The sequence below is a fragment of the Chrysochloris asiatica genome, unplaced genomic scaffold, assembly GCF_000296735.1.
Source record: "Chrysochloris asiatica unplaced genomic scaffold, ChrAsi1.0 scaffold00123, whole genome shotgun sequence".
NCBI classification, from domain to species: domain Eukaryota; kingdom Metazoa; phylum Chordata; class Mammalia; order Afrosoricida; family Chrysochloridae; genus Chrysochloris; species Chrysochloris asiatica.
In genome coordinates this window covers 2685566-2707513 of record NW_006408641.1, presented here as the reverse complement: position 1 = coordinate 2707513, position 21948 = coordinate 2685566, and the positions used below count along the sequence as shown (strand labels likewise).

Here is a 21948-nt window from a genome sequence, read left to right as displayed (position 1 = left end):
GAGGATGGAGATTGAAAGGAGAGAAATATATTGAGCCATGTGGTGGAACCACCACTATCATTACCAAATTAAATAAATAGGTAGCTAGATGGATGGATGGCAGAGAGAGAGAGGATAGAGAAAGAGAGAGGAATGACTGGAGCAGCAGTTATGTATGGAGTCCTCTGGCTGCTAACTGACAAAAACTCACCTTTTGACCAATCCAGCAGTTCCAGGACAGAAAGATCTAGGAATCTGCTCCTATAAAGGTTAGAGCTGAGAAAACACAATGGGGTGATTGTACTTTGTTTCATAGGATCACTAAGAGACAAATATCAACTTGATGTTATTAAACAATAACACATACACACAAAAGAGATTAAAAAAAAAAAACTCATGGAAAAATTCCATTATCTTTTAGTTCCATTTTTCCATGATATACATATATTTTAATGTTTTATTGTAAATTATGTGATAGTTTACATGGGAGAACATTAGTTTTACAGTCATCCTATCATATATCCTTTCACTGCCATAGTTACAAACCCTTCCATGCATCATCAACCAACCAAAGGGTATACCCTGCAGGTCTGCCCCCTGGTCATCAGCATACAGCCCCTCTCCCTCTATGGGTCTAGAGTCCCCAGCGGCTCCATCTCTCCACGTCATTGTCTCTGCCTCTATCTCTGGTGTCACTGCTTCTCTGCTCTCTCCTCTTCTCTCTTGATGGTCCCAGGGACCTCCACTCCTAAACTGCAAAGTTAACCACTCCGCTCCTTGCTACAAAACATCTACCTTTACGTTTCCAACCATCACAATCAGTCCTGATAATAATTATTCACTATTGTATTACAAGAGACCTATCTGCATTTCCTTTCATCAGTCCCACCTAGACAGATTGGATACTACTCAGTGGAGATTCTACCTTCCTCCCCGCCCTCTGGATCTAGGTTCCTTCTTGAAAGCTTGTAAGCCAGTCACTTCTTGCCTTTGTAGCCACCCTCACTTTGGATAGCCAATGTCCAAGATTCCCATCCCTGTCTACTTTGTGTATGGAGGGGGTGGGAATGATCCTTGCTGTAAAGATTCGTTCCCTCTTTTGAGCTACTGCATCCATAGATGTAGGTCAAGCTTATCAAATTGTATCAGATTACTCTTTTTTACCTCTTCTTTCTTCTTCTACTTGAGCTCTGATCATCCAGCCATTGAAGCCAGGTCAAGTGGGTATTATCTGCAAGTGTGGGTGTTCTTGTGCATATACCCTCTCTTCTTATCAGCTGGACACTTCACTCTCCACTCTAGTCCCCTGTGGCTATGTCACTGACTCTGAGCCCAAGAACCCCCAGGTGTTGCAACAATGCTGGCCAACCAGGTATCCACCAGGGTTCACAGCAGGCTATTAAACGTTGTAGGGCTTCGCTCGCAGCTTCATTGCTGTTTTTCCCTTAATCCCCTTATCGGTGACGAATGTGGTCAACAATCAGAGCGTGTGGTCCGATTGAGTCTTAGTCTTGGAAGGGGATTTGCTCTGAGGGGATGCCTTGATGTCTCCTGGGCAAGCAACTTGCTTGTTCTTGTAGTAATCCATTGGTCTGCCTATATTGTTTTGTATGTTTCCTGTCGATCATTCTTTCAAGAAGTATCTTTTATTCTTCTAGCCACTCCAGGCTGGTCTCCTTGTCGTTTCAAGTGGAAATTTCCCACCTCTGAAGATTCTGGATGCTGTTCAGGATTCCACCTATGGTGTTAGGTAATGAAGAGGCTCTGCAGGAAGACTCCTTCACCAGGCATGATGTAGCCCCATCTGAGGTATTCCAATCATTTATAAGCAGAAGATGGATTTATAAGCTTTCTATTGTGATATTTCTGGCTATTCTTTCTCTCCCCCTCAAGTGTCTATTTTATAATTTTTATATTTTGAGGGTATGCCAGGGAAACCAAGATGCAAAAGACAACCAAGCATGTTAACATTATTTCCCCTCTTTTCCCCATTCCAACCATGTCTCAATCCCTGTATCCCAGAACCCTGTTGTTCCAAGGTTGTGCATACATCGTTAATTACCTCTGTCCCACTTATCCCATGCAAACCTGCCTAATTAATTGTTCTTCCATCCACTTTGTTCTTCTATTATCCTCCCCCTTCTTGTATATTGTCCCCCTCCCTAGCACCCAAACTATCCTGTGTCTATTCCCTACCCATGCTCCACCTTCCCCTTCCTCCCCTCACTCCATCCCCCACATCCCAGTAACCAGCAAACTACCCCACACACACACACACTTTAGTATGGGTTCTTTTTCTTAGTCTTTTACAGTAGTGGTCCTTTGCAGTATTTCTCCTTTTGTGGTGGACTAATTTCACTCAACATAATGTCCTTGAGGTTCATCCATGTTATGTGGTGGCTAGCTGCTTCCTTGTTATTCTTCAAGGTAGCATAGTATTCATTGTGTGTATGTACCACAGTTTGTTTATCCATTCTTCAGTTGATTGGCACTTTGGCTGTCTCCATCTTTTTACTATTGTAAATAGTGCTGCTATGAACATTGGTGTGCATATATCATTTCATGTTATGGCTCATATTTCTTGTGGGTAAATACCAAGTAGAGGGATTGCTGTATCATAAGGTATTTCTATTTGAAAACTTCTGAGGAAGTGCCATATTACTTTCCAGAGAGCTTGGACCATTTTGCAATCCCACCAGCAATGCTGAGCATCCCAGTCTCTCCACATCCCCACCAACATTTATTGCCCTCTACTTTTTTTTTTTTTTTTTCTGTTATTGCTGGTGTGAGAAATTGTTGTTTTGATTGGCATCTCTCTAATGGTTAGTGATCGTGAACATTTCTTCATATGTTTGTTGGCTACCCAGATTTCCTCCATGGTAAAGTGTCTCTTCATGCCCTGTGCTCATTTTTATATTGGGTTATTTGTCTTTTTCTTGTAGAGGTATTATAGTTTCCTATATATTTTAGAAATAAGTCCCTTGTCTGATGTGTCATTGCAAAAGACTTTTTTCCCATTCTGTGGGTTCCCTTTTTACTCTTCTGGTAAAGTCTTTGGATGTACATAAGTTTTCAATGTTTAGTATGTCCCACTCATCTACTTTGTCTACTGTTGTTTGCATAGTTTTCAAAATGTTTGGTAGTCTGGTTATTCCCTGAATTAGTGCCCTCACATTTGTCCTGATTTTTTCATTGATGGTCTTCAAAATTCTGGAATTCACATTTGGGTCTTTAATCCATATTGAGTTGGTATTTGTATAAGGCATGAAGTGAAGGTCTTGTTCAGTCTTAGGCATGTTAGTTTCCAGTTCTGCGAGCACCATTTGTTGAAGAGACTATCACCTCCCCATACAATACATTTAGGTATTTTGTCAAAAATCAGTTGACTGTACGCAGATGGGTTAATTTTTGAATTCTCAATTCTGTTCCATTAATCTATAACAGCACCAACCTGTTTTGACAACAGTAGGCATGTAGTAAATTTTGAAATCAGGGAATGAGAGGTCGCCAACCTTGTTCTTCTTAAGCAGTGCTTTGCTTATTCTGAGTCTCTTTCCTTTCCATATAAAGTTTGTACTTGTTTTTTCTGTCTCTTTGAAGAATGTTGTTGGAATCTGGATTGGGATTGCATTATATGTGTAAATTGCTTTGGGCAGTATTGACATTTTCACTATGTTAAGTCTTCCTATCCAGAAGCATGGTACATTCTTCCATTTTTGTAGGTCTCTTTTGGTTTCTTGTAGTAATGTTTTGTTGTTTTCTTTGTATAAATCCTTTGTTTCTCTGGTTATATTTATTCCTAGATATTTCATCCTTTGGGTTGTTATTGTAAATGGTATTGCTTTCCTAATATCCTTTTCAGCACTGTCATTTTTGGTATAGAGGAACCCAACTGATTTTTGTTTGATGATGTTATATCCTGCCACTTAGCTGAATCTTCTAATGAGGTCTAGTAGTGTTTTTTTACTGAGTGTTTGGGGTGTTCTATGAATAAGATCATATCATCTGCAAATACAGAGACTTTTACTTCCTCTTTGACAATTTGGATGCCTTTAATTTCCCTGTCTTGACGTATAGCTCTTGCTAAGACTTCCCGCTCAATATTGAACAGGAGTGATGACAAAAGGCATCCTTGTCTGGTTCCTGTTCAGAGAGGGAATGCTTTCAGTTTCTCTCCACTGAGGGTAATGTAGGCTGTTGGTTTTGTATATATGCTCTTAATTATGTTGAGGAATTTCCCTTCAATTCCTATATTGTTGAGTGTTTTTATCAGGAATGGATGTTGGATTTTTTCCAATGCCTTTTCTGCATCAATCGATATGATCATGTGGTTCTTTTCTTTTTTCTTATTTATATGGTAGTTAATGTTGATCATTTCTCTAATGTTGAACCATCCTTGCATCCATATCATGAATCCCACTTGATCATGATGTATTATCTTTTCGATGTATTGCTGGATTCTGTTTGCTAGGATATTGTTGAGAATTTTTGCATCTATATTCATGAGGGATATTGGTCTATAATTTTCTTTCTTAGTGATGTCCTTCCCTGGTTTTGGTATGAGGTTTATACTTGCTTCATAAAATGTTTTCGGGAGTTTTCCATCCTCCTCTATCTTCTGGAATAATTTGAGTAGAATTGGTGACAGCTCTTCCCTGAATGTTTGGTAGAACTCATCAGTGAAGCTATCTGGGACTCTGCTTTTTTTGTTTGGAAGTTTTTTGATGACCAGATAAATTTTTTCTTTTGTATGGGTCTGTTCATGTTTTCTACTCACTGTGTGTAAGTTTAGGTAGGTCATGTTTATCTAAAAATGTATCCATCTCTTTTAAGTTTTCAAATTTGTTGGAGTACAACTCTTTATAGTATTCTGTTATCCTTTTGATTTCTTTTAGTTCCATTGTGACATCACCCATGTGGTTTCTAATGCGTGTTATTTGTGTCTTCTCCCTCTTTTCTTTTGTTAGGTTTGCCAGTGGTCTGTCAATTTTGTTAATTCTTTCAAAGAACCAGCTTCTTGTCCTGTTGATTCTTTCTATAGTTTTTCTGTTTTCTGTCTTATTTATTTCTGCTCTAATCTTTATTATTTCTTTTCTTTTGGTTGCTGTAGGTTCCCTTTGTTGGTCTGTTTTTAATTGTTGTAGATGCTATACTAATGTGTTAATTTTGGTTCTTTCTTCTTTTTGGATGTATGCGTTTATTGCAATAAATTGTCCTCTCAGCATCACTTTCACTGTGTCCCAAAGATTTGGGTATGTTGTGTTTTCATTCTCATTTGTTTCTAGGAACTTTTCTACTTCACGTTTAATTTCTTCTACTACCCAGTCGCTTTACAGGAGGGTGTTATTCAGTTTCCTTGTATTTGACTTGATTTCCTTGGTCTTCCTATTGTTGATTTCTAATTTGATAGCATTATGGTCTGAGAAGATACTTTGTTGTATTTTGATATTTGTAAATTTATGGAGATTTGTTTTGTGGCCTAAGACATGGTCTATTCTGGAGAATGTTCCATGTGCATTAGAAAAGAATGTATATTGTGCTGTTGTTGGGTTGAATGCTTTGTACACATTTATGAGGTCCAGTGTTGTTTAGTTCTTCTGTATCATTATCAAGTTTCTTTCTGGTTGTTCTATCCATTTTTTAAAGCGGTATATTAAAATTACCCACTATTATTATAGATTCATATATTTCTTTCTTCAAATGTAATGGAGTTTGCTTTATATATTTTGTAGCTCTTTCATTGGGAGCATAGATATTTATTATGGCTATGTCATCTTGTTCAATTGTCCCTTTAATCATGAGATAATGTCCATCTTTATATATCATGCTGGTTTTTGCCTTAAAGTTTATTTTATCAGCGATTAGTATTGCCACTCCTGTTCATTTTTTATTGCAAGTAGCTTGGTATATATTTTTCCATCCTTTGGCTTTCAATCTGTTTTTGTCTCTGTGTGTGAGATGTGTCATTACAGACAGCATATTGAAGGATCTAGTTTTCTTATCCATTCTTCACTCTCTATCTCTTAACAGGTGCATTTAATCCATTTACATTCAGTGTAATTATCAATAGGTATGGATTAATTGCTGCCATTACCTTTTTTTGTGTGTGTGGTTTTGCTACTTTCTTTGTTCTGTGTGTATTCCTTTTTTGAGTTCATATTTTTTGTGTTCTTTCTTGTGAGTTTCCTCATAGTTTTAATGTTTCTATGTTCTTCTTGGATTTTCATTTTCTTGGTATGTTGTGAGGTGTTAATTTTCTTTGAGGTTGCCTTACAGTCCATTAACTTTTCTTTCCATTTAGTGCAGTCTATTTTATCCTATAATCTACCTGACCCTCTCACTATCTGGATCTCTGTTCCTACGTGTTTACCTTCTTTTACATTGTAATTGTTTTGATCATAGACTGACCACCCAGATTCTCTGAGTTTGTTCTTATAGTTTTGCTCTTATCTCAGCTCTTCCTTATATTGATTTAATTCTGGGAGGTGCTGCCACATATGTCAATCTCTGGTTGTTGTCTGTTCTTGTTGGTTCTCAGGCCACAGAACTCCCTTTAGGCTGTTTTGTAGCTCCAGGTTGGCTTTAGCAAAATCTCTTAGCTTTCGTTTATCCTGGAGTGTTTTCATTACACCGTTGTATTTGATTAATAGCTACTGAATAAAGGATTCTTGGTTTGCAGTTTTTGTTTTTATGTTTTTTTCTTTCAGGGTTTTGTATATGTCTCTCTATTGCCTTCTTGCTTGCATGGTTTCTGCTGAGAGAGCTGCACTTAATATGACTTGCTTGCTTTTGTATGTAACACTTCTGTTTTCCCTACCTACTTTCAGGAGTGTCTCCTAATCTTTGAATTTGTCAGAGCTTGGTTATAATATGTTTCAGTGATTTTCTTTTGGAGTCTATCCTTCCTGGGGTTCGTTGAGCTTCTTGAATGGTTATCTTTTCACTTTTCAGGATGTTAGAGAAGTTTTCTTCCAGCAGTTCTTAAACTATTTCCTCTGTGGACTTGTGTGATTCTTCTTGTTCTGGAATGCCAATAATTCTTAAGTTATTCTTCATGTTGTCCAATATGAATCTTAGACCTTCTTCTGATTTTTAAATCCTTTTTCCTGTTTGCTTTTCTGCCTTAGTGGTATTGAGAGATTTATCTTCCAGCTCACTGGTTTCACCTTCCATCTCTTCTATTCTGCTCCTTTACCCTTTCAGAATATTGTCTATTTCTGATATTCTATTATTGATCATTTGGACCTCTTTCAGTAGGTTTTGAATTGTTTCCAATGCTGTATCTACTTATTTGAACATTCCTGTAGTGCTTTCCTGACTTCTTCCTTATTTTTCCCAACTCCATTGTAAAGTGTTTTGAAACACTTTATAATCATTATTCTAAATTCTTTCTTAGGCATTTCCAAGGCCTGCCCTCCTTCCAGAATGGAGTCCAGGTCTACCTCAAGGTCATTGGTCTCAGACATTTAATCTTATTTCTGGACAAATGCTGGTATGGTTATCTGCTTTTGCTTTTTGGTCATGTTTAGTGTTTATCTGTGGCCTTAATACTTAATTGAGTATGTGTTTTGGTATTTTTTATGCTTTCTGATTGCTTCCAGTGATATGTGATCAGGATGTGGCCTTCCCTTTTCACTCTTCTTATTGCTTAACTCAGAGTAACTTTCACATGTATTGCCTGTTTCCCTGTTATATGGTAGTTGGTATTGCACCAGAAAAAATAAAACAGCAAGAAAAAAAACCCAAAATTACACCACCAACAACAACAAAAAAAACTAGACTGAATATTGTAGCCTATAATCGCAGAAAATGGAGGGGGAGGGGTAGAGAAGGAAAAAACCAAAATCTGTAGCCTAATATGAGTATGACTTTAATGTCCTCTTTTCATCTTCTTGCTTTCCAAGCTGTCTGAGAGATATCAAGATGCCAGTGTTCGTTATTATGGTATACCTCAAGATTTAATTTAATTTTTGGCCAGTTTTGTTTTTAAACTCTTTTTCCCTCTCTACATCCTTGTCCTGGCTTTTTCCGTATTAAAAACAAAACAAAACAAAACAAAAAAACAGTTCAGGGCCATCTCTTGGGTTCAGGGTATCTGTGCACATGTGTGGCAGAATAACTCACCAGTGGTGAGGGTGGGGGTGTCCACTCACTCAAGCACCGCCTCTATACCAGAATAGAGGTGCACAAACAGTGGGGACTGCCAATGAACAGATACCAAATATAACGAAAATCAGAATAAAGCATTGTCCACCTTTGCTCTACGGTTCCTGCAGCGTTTTTCCTTAGTGTGTTTGCTCCCCCACTTGGTCTTGCCATTTGGTCTCTCCCAAGTTGTCAGCTCTGGGTCACTGAGCCCGGCAGATTCAAACGTATGCAATTTCTTACTTCTACTTCAAGTTCCATTAGCTATAAGCCTTCAAACTTTTAAAATATCCATACCTGTGTGATTCAGGCCAAGAAATTTGGCAAGCATAGAATTTACTATGCCTGGAATAACAAATTCCTAGGGCATGACATTATATTAATCCTCACAAAGAACATTTCAAGGGCAATTTGTCTGGAATAGGATAATGTCCATGCACCTATAAGGAATATCAGCTAATCCAACTATTATTCAAATCTGTGTACCAATCATTAAAGCCTATGATGAAGAAATTAAAAAATTCTGCCAAATTTCTTGGTCTGAAATTGAAAAAAAACAACATGCTATCATTATACACTGATAACTACTCATGATTGGAATGCAAAAGTTGAACACAAAGAGGAATGGTTATACAGGGTAGTGGTGATACTGGAAATCACATCAACGTTTTTGCAAAACCAAGGATTTAATTCATTACAAATACTTTTTTCAATGGCATAAACAGTGATTATACATATGAACATCACTTGATGAAATAAACAGAAATCAAATTGACTTCATCCGTGGGAATTCATGATGGAGGTCAATATTATCAGTAAAGCATGACCACGGACTAACAATAGACTGTCAATTGCTCATATCAAAGTTTCAGGTTAAAACTGAAGAAAATGAAAACCAGTCCATGAAAACCAGAGTACAATCTTGAGAGCATCCCATCTGAATTTAGAGTCCATCTCAAAACAATTTGATGTATTGATCACTAATGACCGAAGACCAGAGGAGTTGTGGGATCACATCAAGAATATCTTACATGTACCAGGGCTATGGAGGCTTGTGGAGGAGTGGTGGCAGCTGCAGGAGGAGCTGAGCTGGTTTGTGGAGAGTTGCTGCGTTTCTGGGCTGGAGCATGGATCAGCTGGACACCGGGGCACAGGAGGCAGGAAGGATAAAGTTGCGATTTGTCCTTATGATTCCAATCATCATATGCCGAAATCATCTTAAGCAATGCACATTGCATTGTGTAGATTGAGGAAACTGGACTATGCTAAAGGAGAGGAGGATGAAATGTGCAGTCCTGACTTCTTCTATGAGAATATGAATATACCTTCAATTACTTTGAATAAAGACTCACAATTACAGAAAATTAAACATGCTAGAACTACAAATAGAAAAGATGGTAATTGTTCTCATCAAATAATTAGGGAATTTATTCTTCGATATCTATTGACGTTCCTCTGAATCACAAACGGTTTGTTTGTGATCTAACCCAAGCTGATCGTCTTGCCATCTATGATTTTGTAGTTGAGGAAACAAATAAAAAACGCTCCAGTTCTCAAATCATTGAAAATGACTGATCTTTTTGTAGACATGGCCGCTAAAGTCAATCAAGATAATAGTAAAAAATGTCCAAAATCTTACTTTGAAATTCTGGCAGAAGTGAGAGATTATAAAAGACGACGTCAGACCTGTAGAGCTAAGAATGTTCACTTAACCAAGAAATCATGCGCTGAGGTGATTCGGGATATGATAAATGTACACATGGAAGAACTGAGTGGTCAGTGGCAAGAAGAGCAAGAAAAAGCAGAGGAAGGTGCTACAAGAAGGAAGAAAGGCAGTCCACTTCAGCAGATTCATGGCAGTCTAGTGAAAGTTATTTGGATGCTGAATGGTCACAACATAGAAGGAATCGGAGTAGGAGTCCACATAAATGAAAGAAAAGTAAAGATAAGGATAGAAATTTGGACTTAAGGAAAAGGAAAGAGAGGGATGGAAAAACACATCATAGTCATCAAAGAAGAAAGCAAAAAATATAAAAACAATCTGTTTGCATGTATTAATTGTGCATATGCTAAAATACCAGCTGTTCCGCGGGAGAAAGAGGAGGCTTTCTGCTCCTGTAAAGATTTACAGCCTCGGAAACCCTGTACAGGGTCACTATGAGTCACAACCGACTTCACGGCATACAGCCACCACAACCATGGTAACCAATATGCTGAAATTTTAATGGTAATTGCTTTGCCATGAGGATCTGCTTTTTGCTCAGATCATTATTTTTCAATAAACACTTATGCCTCAAACTATGAATATGTTACTAGGCCCTAGAACTTTTTCCTTATTTTAATAGATGGTTTGCTTCCTGTTCCTGATTAAGATTTTTCTAAAATAACACTCAAATAGCATTATTATTATTAAACATTAAACCATGCACATCCTTGGAACACCACCTGGAATCTACGTGCCCACTTGGATGACTACTGCCATTTATGACTACACTGGTGAATTCTGGGGAAAACAACTGAAATAGCTACCGGAAGAGGAGTGGTCTGGCTACTAAAAATATAATCATAGAAAGTATAGATTATTATAGAAGTATAGACTATTACGTTGCAATTGAAAGAAATGTTAGATCTATATTAACATGAAAAACCTGTGTGTGCAATTGATGAGGGCTTGACTGCTAACTGAAAAGTTTGCAGTTTGAATGCACCAATTGCTCCATGAAGGAAGGCCATGGAAGTCTGTTTCCATAAAAATTGCAGCCTTAGAAACTGTTGTGTTAGGTTGCTGTGAGCTGGAATCAACTTGATGGCACTGGATTGGTTTTTTGGATTTATAGTAAATGGGTGGACCAAACAAAATGAAATTGTCAAGTTACAGAGAGATATGTATTATTTGTATCTGTTGGAAAATATTATGCAATTCTTTTGTGGTTTTGAATGTATGTAAATGTATTTTAAAGGTCCTGAAGAATTCACGAAACACTTATAACAGAGGTTATTTGGTGGATGGAATTCATGTAGGAAAGATTAAGGGTGGAAACCAGGATTGGGATGGTAGTCAAAGAGAACTTTAGTTTTATCTATAGTACATTAATTTTTAAAGAATAAAGTGTCATTTGTTAACTTAAAATTAAAGTGTAATTTAAAAAGTAAAGAATATCATATATGAAGAAAGCAAAAGGTCATTAAGAAGACAAAACAAGAAAGAAAAGCCCACAGGCAGTGTTAGCAGAGACTGTAAAACTTACTTAGATATATATGCTAACGTTAGGAAGTGCCTTTGAGTCAGTTCCATCTCGTAGCTACCCAGTATAGCATTTCCCAGGAGGGCAGACATATATGTTATTGTTGTGATGTGCCGTGGAGTCAGTTCCGACTCATAGCTATCCTATACAGGATTTCTGAAGCTGGAAAACTTTACGGGAGCAGAAAGCCTCATCTTTCTCTTGTGGAACAGCAGGTAGTTCCGAACTGCTGACCCTGAGGATAGCAGCCCGACTCATAACCACTATAAATGGTATTAATTTCCTGATGTATAAAATATTTTACATCTCTATAAGTATTACAGGAAGAGGTATTCTAACTTCCAAGGTTTTGATGATGCTTTGGGGCTATATATGATTAACTGAAAATAAGTAGCTGAGTAGTTCTCGGAATGCAGAGCAGGCCTATTTCATGCCCACAGAATCCAAGCTGGAGCTGGTGTACATCTATGTACTTAATTTGCAACTGACGGAGGTAGAGCAAAAAACAACAGAGATGATATTATTTTAAATGATTTCTATCTTTCTCTGTCTCCTCTCCCTTTTTCATAGATAGATATACATAGATATATAGATGTATATAGATGTGATGGTGGTAGTGTGCCATTGGAATCGATTCAAAGGTAATAACAACAAATATATGTATGTGTGTGTGTGTTTTCCTTTACTGACTGTAAGAGTAATTTCTAATAGGAGAGGGTGTTTTACCAATATTTTGTAGTATTTTTAATAGCTATCAAAATTAACAAACCGATTTTTGTATGTAAAAGGAAAATGAACGAATTCTATTGCCATCGTATGAATTCCCACATGAACAATTGAAACATGCATAATCCTAATTGGAAAGTGTTCTAAGTGTCAATTAAGCATACAACTTCAAAGACAATACAAAAATTTATGTAAAATATCTTATCGGTAATTTTCATTTTGAGTACATGTTCAAATGAGAACATTTTTTGTGATATCAAATTAAAATATACTATCAAATTTAATTTCAGTGGTTTCTCTTTCTTTTTGTAATGTTATTGTTAGGTGCCACTGAGTTGGTTCTGACTCATAGCAACTCTGTGCACAACAGAACAAAACACTGCTGGGTCCTGTACCTCCATCAAAATTATCATGATTTTGGAGGCCACTGTTGCTTGCTACTGGGTCAGTTCTCATTGAGAGTTTTTCTCTTTTTCACTGACCCTACACACAAAGGGAAGTCATGGTGTGGCACTGTGGGTTAATGTACCAGACTGCAAAACCATTTGAACTGCAAGGTCACCAGGTCAAGCTTACCAGCTGCTTCTTGGAAACCCTATACAGGGTCACTATGGGTCAGAACTGACTCGACGGCACTTCCCAACAACAACATACACAAAGGAGTCAGCACTGGTGTGGCACTTTAGGATAAAAATTGGACTGCTAACTACAAAGTCTGCAGTTCAAACCCAACAGCTGATCCTCAGAAATGCTATGCAGGGTCACTATGAGTCAGAACTGGCTCCACGGCACTTAACAACAACAAAACTTTACCAAGCATCATGATCTTCTCCAGGGACTGCGCCCTCATGACAGGGTGTTCGGAGTATCAGAGCTGAAGTCTGGCTCACTTCTAGAGAGGATTCCTAACTGGATTTCTTCCAGAACAGATTTGCTTGTTCCTTTGGTAGTCAATGATTCTTTTAATATTCTTCTCCAGCACTATAATTCAAAAGTATAAATTCCGCTACAATTTTCTTTACTCACAGTACAGCTTTCACATTCATGGGCCGATTAAAAATAGCATGACTTGTGTGAGGCACAACTTGGTCTTCAAGGTGACATCTTTGCTCTTACACGCTTTAAAGAGGTCTTTGGCCTAATGCAATATATTGTTTTAGTTCTTGACTGTTACTTCCTTGAGTGTGTATTGTGGATCCAAGCAAAATGATGTCGTTGACAATTTTATTCTTTATACTTGGCATTATTTATTATCCAATGTGAATATTTTCATTTTCTTTACATTGAGATGCAATCCATAGTGAGACCTGTAATCTTTGATCTTCATTGTTGTTATAGTTAAGTGCAATTGAGTCTGTTCCGACCCATAGTGACCCTATATAGCAAATATTTAAAGTCCACTTCACTTCTTGGAAGGAAGGTTGTATCACCTGCATATCAGGAAGTTAATGGGTTTTCCGCCCACCCTAATGCCATGTTCTTCTTCATTTAATCCAGCTTCTTGGATTATTTTCTCAGCATACAGATTGAATAAGTATGGTGAAAGAACACAATCTTGGTACATACTTTTTTCTGATTTTAACCAAATAATGCCCATTTGTTCTGTTCAAATGACTACTTCTTGATCCATGTACAGGTTTCTCAAGAGCACAATGCAATTATCTGGACTACCAATTCTTCACAAAGTTATGCATAGTTTGTTATGATCCACACAGTTGAATGCATTTGCATAGTAAGTAAAGCACAAGTCATTTTCTATTTTATATTCTCTGCCTTCGGCCAAGATCCATGTGAGGTCTGCAGTGATATCTCAAGTGCAATTCTTCTTCTGAACCCAGGTTGAATTATTGGCAGCTCTGAATAGAGTAAAACTTTTGGGACCTTCATTTGTTGATGGAGCACAACTCAAAATTAGGAGAAACAGTTGTAAACATCCATTAATAGTTGCAACATGGAATGTATAAACTAGGAATCTATAAAAATTGGAAGCTGTCAGAAATGAAATGGAATGTATAAACCAATATCCTAGGCATTAGTGAGTTAACATGGACTGATATTGGCCATTTTCAATCTGATAACCATATGGTTTACTATTCAGGGAATAACTAATTGAAGAGGAATGGTGACATACTCATCATCAAAAAGAACATGTCAAGATCTATCTTAAAGTACAATGTTGTCTGTGATAGGATAATATCCATATACCTACAAAGAAGAAAAATTAATACTATTAGCTGCATATCAAACACTAAAGCCAGTGATAATGAAATTGAAGAATTCTACCAACTTCATCTGTGGAAAGAGATGAAGGAAAAGTGCCTTATCATCAGAGAAAACAAGGACAGGAGCAGACTGTGGAACAGACCATCAATTACTCATATGCAAATCCAAACTGAAACTGAAGAAAATGAAAACAAGTGCACGTGAGCCAAAATATGACCTTGAATATGTTGTTGTTGTTGTTAGGTGCCATTGAGTTGGTACCAACCCATAGCGACCTTATGCACAGCAGAACGAAAACACTGCGCGATCCTGGGCCAACCTCACTACTGTTGCCATGCTTGAATCCATCGATGCTGCCACTTGGCCAATCCATCTCGTTGGGGGTCTCCCTCTTATTCTCCAACCCTCCATCTTACCAAACATGATACTCCTCTCTAGTGACTGGTCCTTCCTGACAATATGTCTGAAGTATGAGAGATGAAGTTTGGCCATCCTGGCCTCCAAAGAGTACTCTGGCTGCACCTCTGCCAAAATGTATATATTAGTTCTTTTGGTAGCCCATGGCACCTTAAATTTTCTCCTCCAACACCATAACTCAAAAGCATCAATTCTTCTATGGTCTTCCTTATTCACTGTCCAGCTTTCACATGCATATGAGGTTATTGAAAATACCATGTCTTGGGTCAGGCGCACCTTAGTCCTCAAGCTGACATTTATGCTCTTCAACACTTTAAAAAGGTCTTGAGCAGCATATTTGCCCAATGCAATACATAGTTTGATTTCTTGACAGCTGCTTCTGTGAGTGTTGATAGTTGAGCCAAGAAGAATGAAGTCCTTGACAACTTCAATCTTTTCTCCATTGATAAGAATGTTGTTTATTGGTCTAGTGGTGAGGAGCTTTGTTTTCTTGACATTGAGATGTAATCCATACTGAAGGCTGTGCTCTTTAATCTTCATCAGTAAAGGTTTTAAGTCCTCTTCACTTTCAGCAAGAAAGGTTGTATCATCTGCATATCACAGGTTGTTAATGAATCTTCCTCTAATCCTGATGCCATGTTTTTCTTCATATAACCCAGCTTTTTGAATGATTTGCTCAGAATACCGGTTGAATAAGTATGGTGAAAGAATACAACCTTGTTGCACACCTTTTTTAGTTTTAAACAATTCATTGTTTCCGTATTCTGTTTGAACAACTGCTTCTTGAATCCATGTACAGATTCCTCATGAGTACAGTTAAGTGTTCAGGAATACTCATACTTGGCAATGTAGTCCATAGCTTGTCATGATCCACACAATCAAAAGCCTTTACATAGTCAATAAAGCACAGGTAAACATCCTTCTTGTACTCTCTGTTTTCAGTCAAGATCCATCGGACATCAGCAGTGATATCCCTCATTCCACGGCATCCAACTTGAACCTCTGAAATTTTTCCGTCAATGTATGCTGGCAGCTATTTCTGTATTACCTTTAGCAAAACTTTACTTGCATGAGATAGCAAAGAGATTGTCCAATGATTTCCACATTCCGTTGGGTCACCTCTCTTTGGAATAGGCACAAATATTAGAAACAATGAGGAAGGATCAGTAGTTGGAAATTATGGCCTTGGTGAGAGAAATGGTGTTGGAATTTCAAGACCAATGAATTCTTCATTACAGATACTTTAAAAAATAACATTAAAGATGATTATAAACATAGACTTCATCGGATGGGAATACACAGAAATAAAGTTAACGATATCTGTGGAAAGATCTGGTGGAAATTCTCTGTATTATCAGCCAAAATAAGACCAAAATAAGAACCCTTTAATATGGCAACTTGTATCTTTAATTATTCTGCAGTTCTTTCAGCTGGAGAAATGCTGAACATGTTCTTCACTTTTCATTTTCTAACTGCTGGTCTTTGCACATTTCATTTTACTTTGCCTTCTAGAGCTGTCCTTTGAAAATTTCTGCTCAGTTTTTTACTCCCTCATTTCTTCCAGTCACCTTAGCTTCCCTACACACATCAGAAATTTTCAGTGTCTCTACTGAAAGGCACTTTTGTCTTTTCTGTATTTTCTATCTTTTTAATGGCCTTTGGCCTTCTTCCTGCATGATGTTCTTGATGTCATCCCACAACTCATCTGGTATTTAGTCATTAGTGTCTTATGCATCAAATCTGTTCTTGGGAAGGTCTCTAAATTCAGGTGGAATATACTTAATAGTACTGGTATGTTACAGGACTACTAACCTAAAGGTTAATGGTTCAAACCCACCAGCAATTCCTTGAAAACCTTACACAGGGTCACTATAAGTAGAAACCAACTCAACAGTACTTAACAACAACATATTCAAGATCATAATTTGGCTCTGGTAAACTTGTTTTAATTTTCTTCAGCTTCAACCTGAACTCATGCAGGAGCAATTGATGGTCTCTTGCAGAGTTGGGCCCTATTTACTTGTCTGGGTTGAAGATAGTGAGCCCCATTGTCTCTTCCCACAAATGTAGTCAATTTGTTTCCTGCATAGTTCATCAGGTGAGGTCCACATGTATAGTCACTGTTTATGCTCTTCAGTAAAGGTATTTTCAATTGGTCTTGAAAAATTGTATCATGTGATCTCCATTATTATTTCTATCACCAAGGCCATATTTTTCAACTACCTATCCTTCCTTCTGTTTCCCACTTTCACATACAAATCACCAGTATTTATCAATGCATTTTTACTGCACTTTTGATCAATTTCAGACTGAAGAAGTTTGTAGAATTCTTCAATTTCATTACCATTAGCATTAATAGTTGCTGTGAATAATAGTGGTGTGAACGTATCTTCTTTGTAGGCCTAAGGATAGTATCCTATCACAGACTGTATTGCATTTCAAGATGGATCTTGCAAGGCTCTTTTTGATGATGAATGTGATGCCATTTCTCTTCAGTTTGTTCTTCCCGACCTAGTAAACCATGTGATTTTCCAATTCAAAATGTTCAATTCTAGTCCTTTTCTGGATACCAATGCCTAGGATATCGATCTATGTATTCCCTGTTATTTCTGACAATTTCCAATTATCCTAGATTCCTACTTTGCACATTCTTTGTTTTGATTTTTAATGGCTGTGTGCAGCTGTTTCTTCTCATTTTGAGTTGTTTTCCATTAGTAAATGAAGGTACCAAGAGCTTTACTCCATTCACATTATTATTTTTTATTGCACTGTGAGTATGCAGGCTTTACCCAATTGTATTTTGAATGGCTTTATCCTGAGGGGCCCATCTTCTAGCGCTATATCTGATAGTATTCACCTGCTATTCATAAGGTTTTCAATGGCTAACCATTCACAAGTGGTCTGCTTCTACTTTTTCCTAGTCTGTCTTATTCTGCAAGCTCTACTGAAACCTGTCCTCCATGGGTGACCCTGCTGGCATTTAAAATACCAGTGACATACCTTCTAAAATCACAACAACATACAAGTATGAAAAACTGACAGAGCGGTTAATGTGGCATTTAAAATTATGTATGTCTTGTCATATATTTCTGTTGATTATTGCTGAAATCAATTCAGTGAATTTTCCAGAAGATTCTCTTGCTTAAATTGATTTGTACAGACATTTATAAGATCCTGATGGGGACTGTTATCAAAAAAAGTCATAATGAGGTATTTGTACATTCAAAGTTTGTGTGATGTTTTGTTTTGTTTTGTTGTTTTTTTCATGTAAACTTTTTTAGTTAAAAGTTCCATAATTTACTAATGGTTGTTGTTGGTGTTAAGTACTATCTAGTTGGTTCCAACTCACAAGACCCTATATTTGGATTCCCAAAGAGCTTCTGGTGAGTTTGAATCACTGACTATGAATTGTAACCTGTTTGTCACTTTCCTCTTGATCTGACTTTAACAAGTTTAACTTTTTCAATATTTAGCATGTTTACTAGAAAGAGAGTGGGAATATTATGTAATACCTCTTTAGGAAATTAGCAGCACATTTTTTGAATTGTGAAAGTCTATCTTCTACCTACATTCAGTTTTTTAATGTTGTTTGAACTACAGCTGTGTTCTATCCAAATTTGGTCCATATTTTTCTCATTGTAAATCAGAGTTTGGGATCAAATAAAGAATAGTATTCCCAGGAATAAAGAATAAATTGCAACAGAAGGTAGACAAAAATGATTCAACCTAAGCGTTCATGTAAATTCAAAATCTAATTCTAAATGTATACATCATTTTGCAAAGCAAAAAGGCAGTTGCCTTTGCCTGGGAAGGAGTAGGAAGCTAGCTTCTGGAAAAATGCTTTAGCGAAGAGAGAATAAAGCCTGCGCACTACTAGACCCCAGCAGCCCGATATGTGGTAGGGACATTATGTTTTCTCTCCTCTCAGTGGTTTAACTCACTATGGCCAATGACTCTTACAAATCAGGCTGCTAATCTCACCATCAGCAGTTCGAAACTACCAGCTGTTTCACTGGAGAAAGATGAGGCTGTCTGCTCCCATAAAGATTCACAGCCTCAGAAACCCTGTACAGAGTTGCTGTGAGTTGGAACTGACTCCACAGCACATAACAACAACAACAAAAAAACAACAACAAGGCACCATGAAACAATGTGTTTCCTAACAATGCTCCATTCAAGCAAATTGCACATATTTATTCAAGAGCCATTTTGCTCTCTTGAGTGTTAATTGTCTACTATTGAATGTATTAGCAAAGAGTACTCAAATGGTGTGGGGGTAGGAGTGGGGATCTGGGCGAATTTACACCAGGGAGAATATTCTATTTTCTGAATTATTTTAAATGTGTATAGGTGAGAATATTACTTAAGGATAGTTTTAAGAAGGTGAGAGACTTACTTATAAGTCAATTTATCTTTCCAATAGGTCATTCAAACAACTCTACTTGTAGGAGTTCATTATTATCATGTAATTAGCACTGAACCACTAAAATCAAAGCCAAAGCTGGGCTCCTTTGAGAACGGAGCTTATTTTTCTCATAGAACTCTTTTTAGGTTTGTGAATTTCTCAGTAATCCTAGTAAATATATTGGTTTCATAACCATACTAGCAATATAAGACCAATCTAAATTGGCAAATACAGCTCACTTTGTGCCTGGAAAAATGCCCAATCAGCTTTCCTCAGAAGATTCTGGCTTTCTTCAATTCTGGCACCCAGTTCTACCATATTTCCACATCAGAGCTTAGGTTATTGAAAAAGATATGATTGTATTTCACATAGAAAGCCCAGAAGGAAACAATAAGGGCAGGTGTGTTTTATCTCTGGCCCAGCAGGCTGTTCTTTTACAACAGTCTCCTCCAGCAGCCTGGCCAGCTGTGCAGTGCATGTGGAGTGGAGGCCAGAGCTATGGCTTCATAGATTTGCCCATATTACCAACCTCAGCTGCAAACTGCTACTCACAGCCTTCAATGCTTCTTGATAATGACTCCACCATAATGAGTCTCATGCTCTCTCTCTGTTTCTCTCCCTCTTTGTTTATATCTATATGCAGATATACAAAGATGTACTCACCAAACAAACAGGCTATCTGGGAATAATATTCAGGGAATAAAAGGATTTAATCCAGATGCATTTACATGATATCATATAATCTGCTCAGTTGAATTTTCTCTTAGTTTGATCTCTGTAGAAGTAGAGTTCAAAACAAGCAGTTTATGGAAAAGGCAGAGAAAAACACTTACGGAGTGTGGTGAACTAAGGTGTAAAGGGAAGCCAACTATTTTAAAGGGTATTCGTAAACTAGCCACCATTGTGGATTTCTGCAACTTAATTTTACAGGGAAACCCTTGGAGTCATTGTATAGAATATGTTTCCAAGTAATTCCACTATAGGGATAAGGCTGCTCCCAAAGGAATTTAGTTCCCCAGCAAGCTGGCCCAAATTCAGTCTGTGTTTACATCAACAGACTAAGTAAGAACTCAAGGAAAGAAATTCAGCTTCTAGGTGTTGGAAGTCAGATTAATTTGTACCAAAATGGTAAAAATGAGCATGCCTACCTATCACCTGGTAAGGTGGAGAGTCAGAGGAAAAGAGGAAAACCCCCAGCGAGATGGATTGGCACAGTGGCAGCATCGATGGACTCAAGCGTGGCAACAATAATGAGGTTGGCCCAGGATCAGGCAGTGTTTCGTTCTGCTGTACATAATGTCACTATGGGTCGGTACTGACTCGATGGCACCTAACAACAACAACAACAACCTATCACCACTGCAGATAGTTTTGTTAATCAATTGAACATTTGAATAATAAATCTTCCTTAGGGTTTGATACACAACTAACCAGTGCTGTTGCTATGCGCTTTATAGACCAAAATTGGATCTGTAACAGGTTTACATTTTCTTTGACTTATTTAATATCTCTTGCCTTTTTGTTCTCCGTTCAAGAAATATATGACTCAGAATTTTATTTGTTTGCTTTTTGAAATTACACATTACAACCAAGTGTCTCAAAATTATGAAAACCTAATTCATATTCCTTGGTTTCTTTTAAAGTAAAACTCAAAACTAATAGAAAAAGTCCCTTAATACGTACTATTACATATTGTGAAATACCTGGCATCTCATGTTTATTAATTCTGTTACTTTTGCCTCTACTTGATGTCATGCTAAACCCACTGCCATTGAGCCGATTTTGGATCATAGCAATTCTATATAGGGTCTCTGAGACTGTAAGTTTTTACAGGAGCAGATAACCTTATGTTTCCCTTGTGGAATGGTGTGAACTGCAAACCTTGGCCACAGTACCACCTGGGTTAAGATACTCATATTTTCCCCTTAGCTTTCTAGTGCATTTATAAAGGTTTCTTTCTCATAAACATTTTCCATTGCATAGTGCTGGACTACTGACCTCAAGACGGACAGTTCCAAGCTATTAGCTACTCCTCAGAAGCCTGTAGTTGCAGTTGTTAAGTGCCGTCAAGTCGGTTCTAACTTATAACAACCCTGCAGAAAGTTTCCTAGGATCTTCTGCTGTGTTTTAACTGCCAACCTGTGGTTCAAACTGACCTTGTAGTCAAGTGTTTAACCTACAGTGCCACACCAGGACCCCCAGAATCCCAGTAGAGGTACTCTATGAGTTGGAACTGACTCCGTGTCACTTAAGACAACAACAGATCCTCAGTAGTGCTGGAAGAATAAAATGTTATGAATAGCAGCAAAATATTGCACTCATCTTGCACACAAAATACAACTGGGGAAGAGTGACCTCCTCGAATTAGAGTTGACCATAATAACATGAATGGAGCAAAATTTATTGGACCTTCATTTGTTGATGGGGCACAACTCAAAACGAGGAGAAACAGCTGTAAATAAGCATCCATTAATAACTAGAACATGAAATATATGAAATATGAATCTAGAAAAACTGGAAGTTGTCAAAAATGAAATGGAACTCAGAGAGATCACTATCCTAGCCATTAGTGAGCTGAAACAGACTTGTGTTGGCCATTTTGAATCTGACAATCCTATTTTACTAAACCTGGAGCAATAAATTCATGAATAATGTTGTCACATTCATTGTTGAAAAGAACATTTCAAAGTCTATCTTGAAGTACAAGGCTATCTGTGATAGGATAATAACCATTTTCCAAAAGGAAGACCAGTTAATATTACTATTATTCAAGTTTATACACTAACCACTAAAGCCAGTGATGAGGAA

General features: G+C 37.4%; 1 pseudogene; it reads left to right on the top strand.

Annotated features, from left to right (window-relative positions):
- Positions 1-1293: 1293 nt before the first annotated feature.
- On the top strand, positions 1294-10158 carry LOC102823367 (annotated as a pseudogene).
- Positions 10159-21948: the final 11790 nt, after the last annotated feature.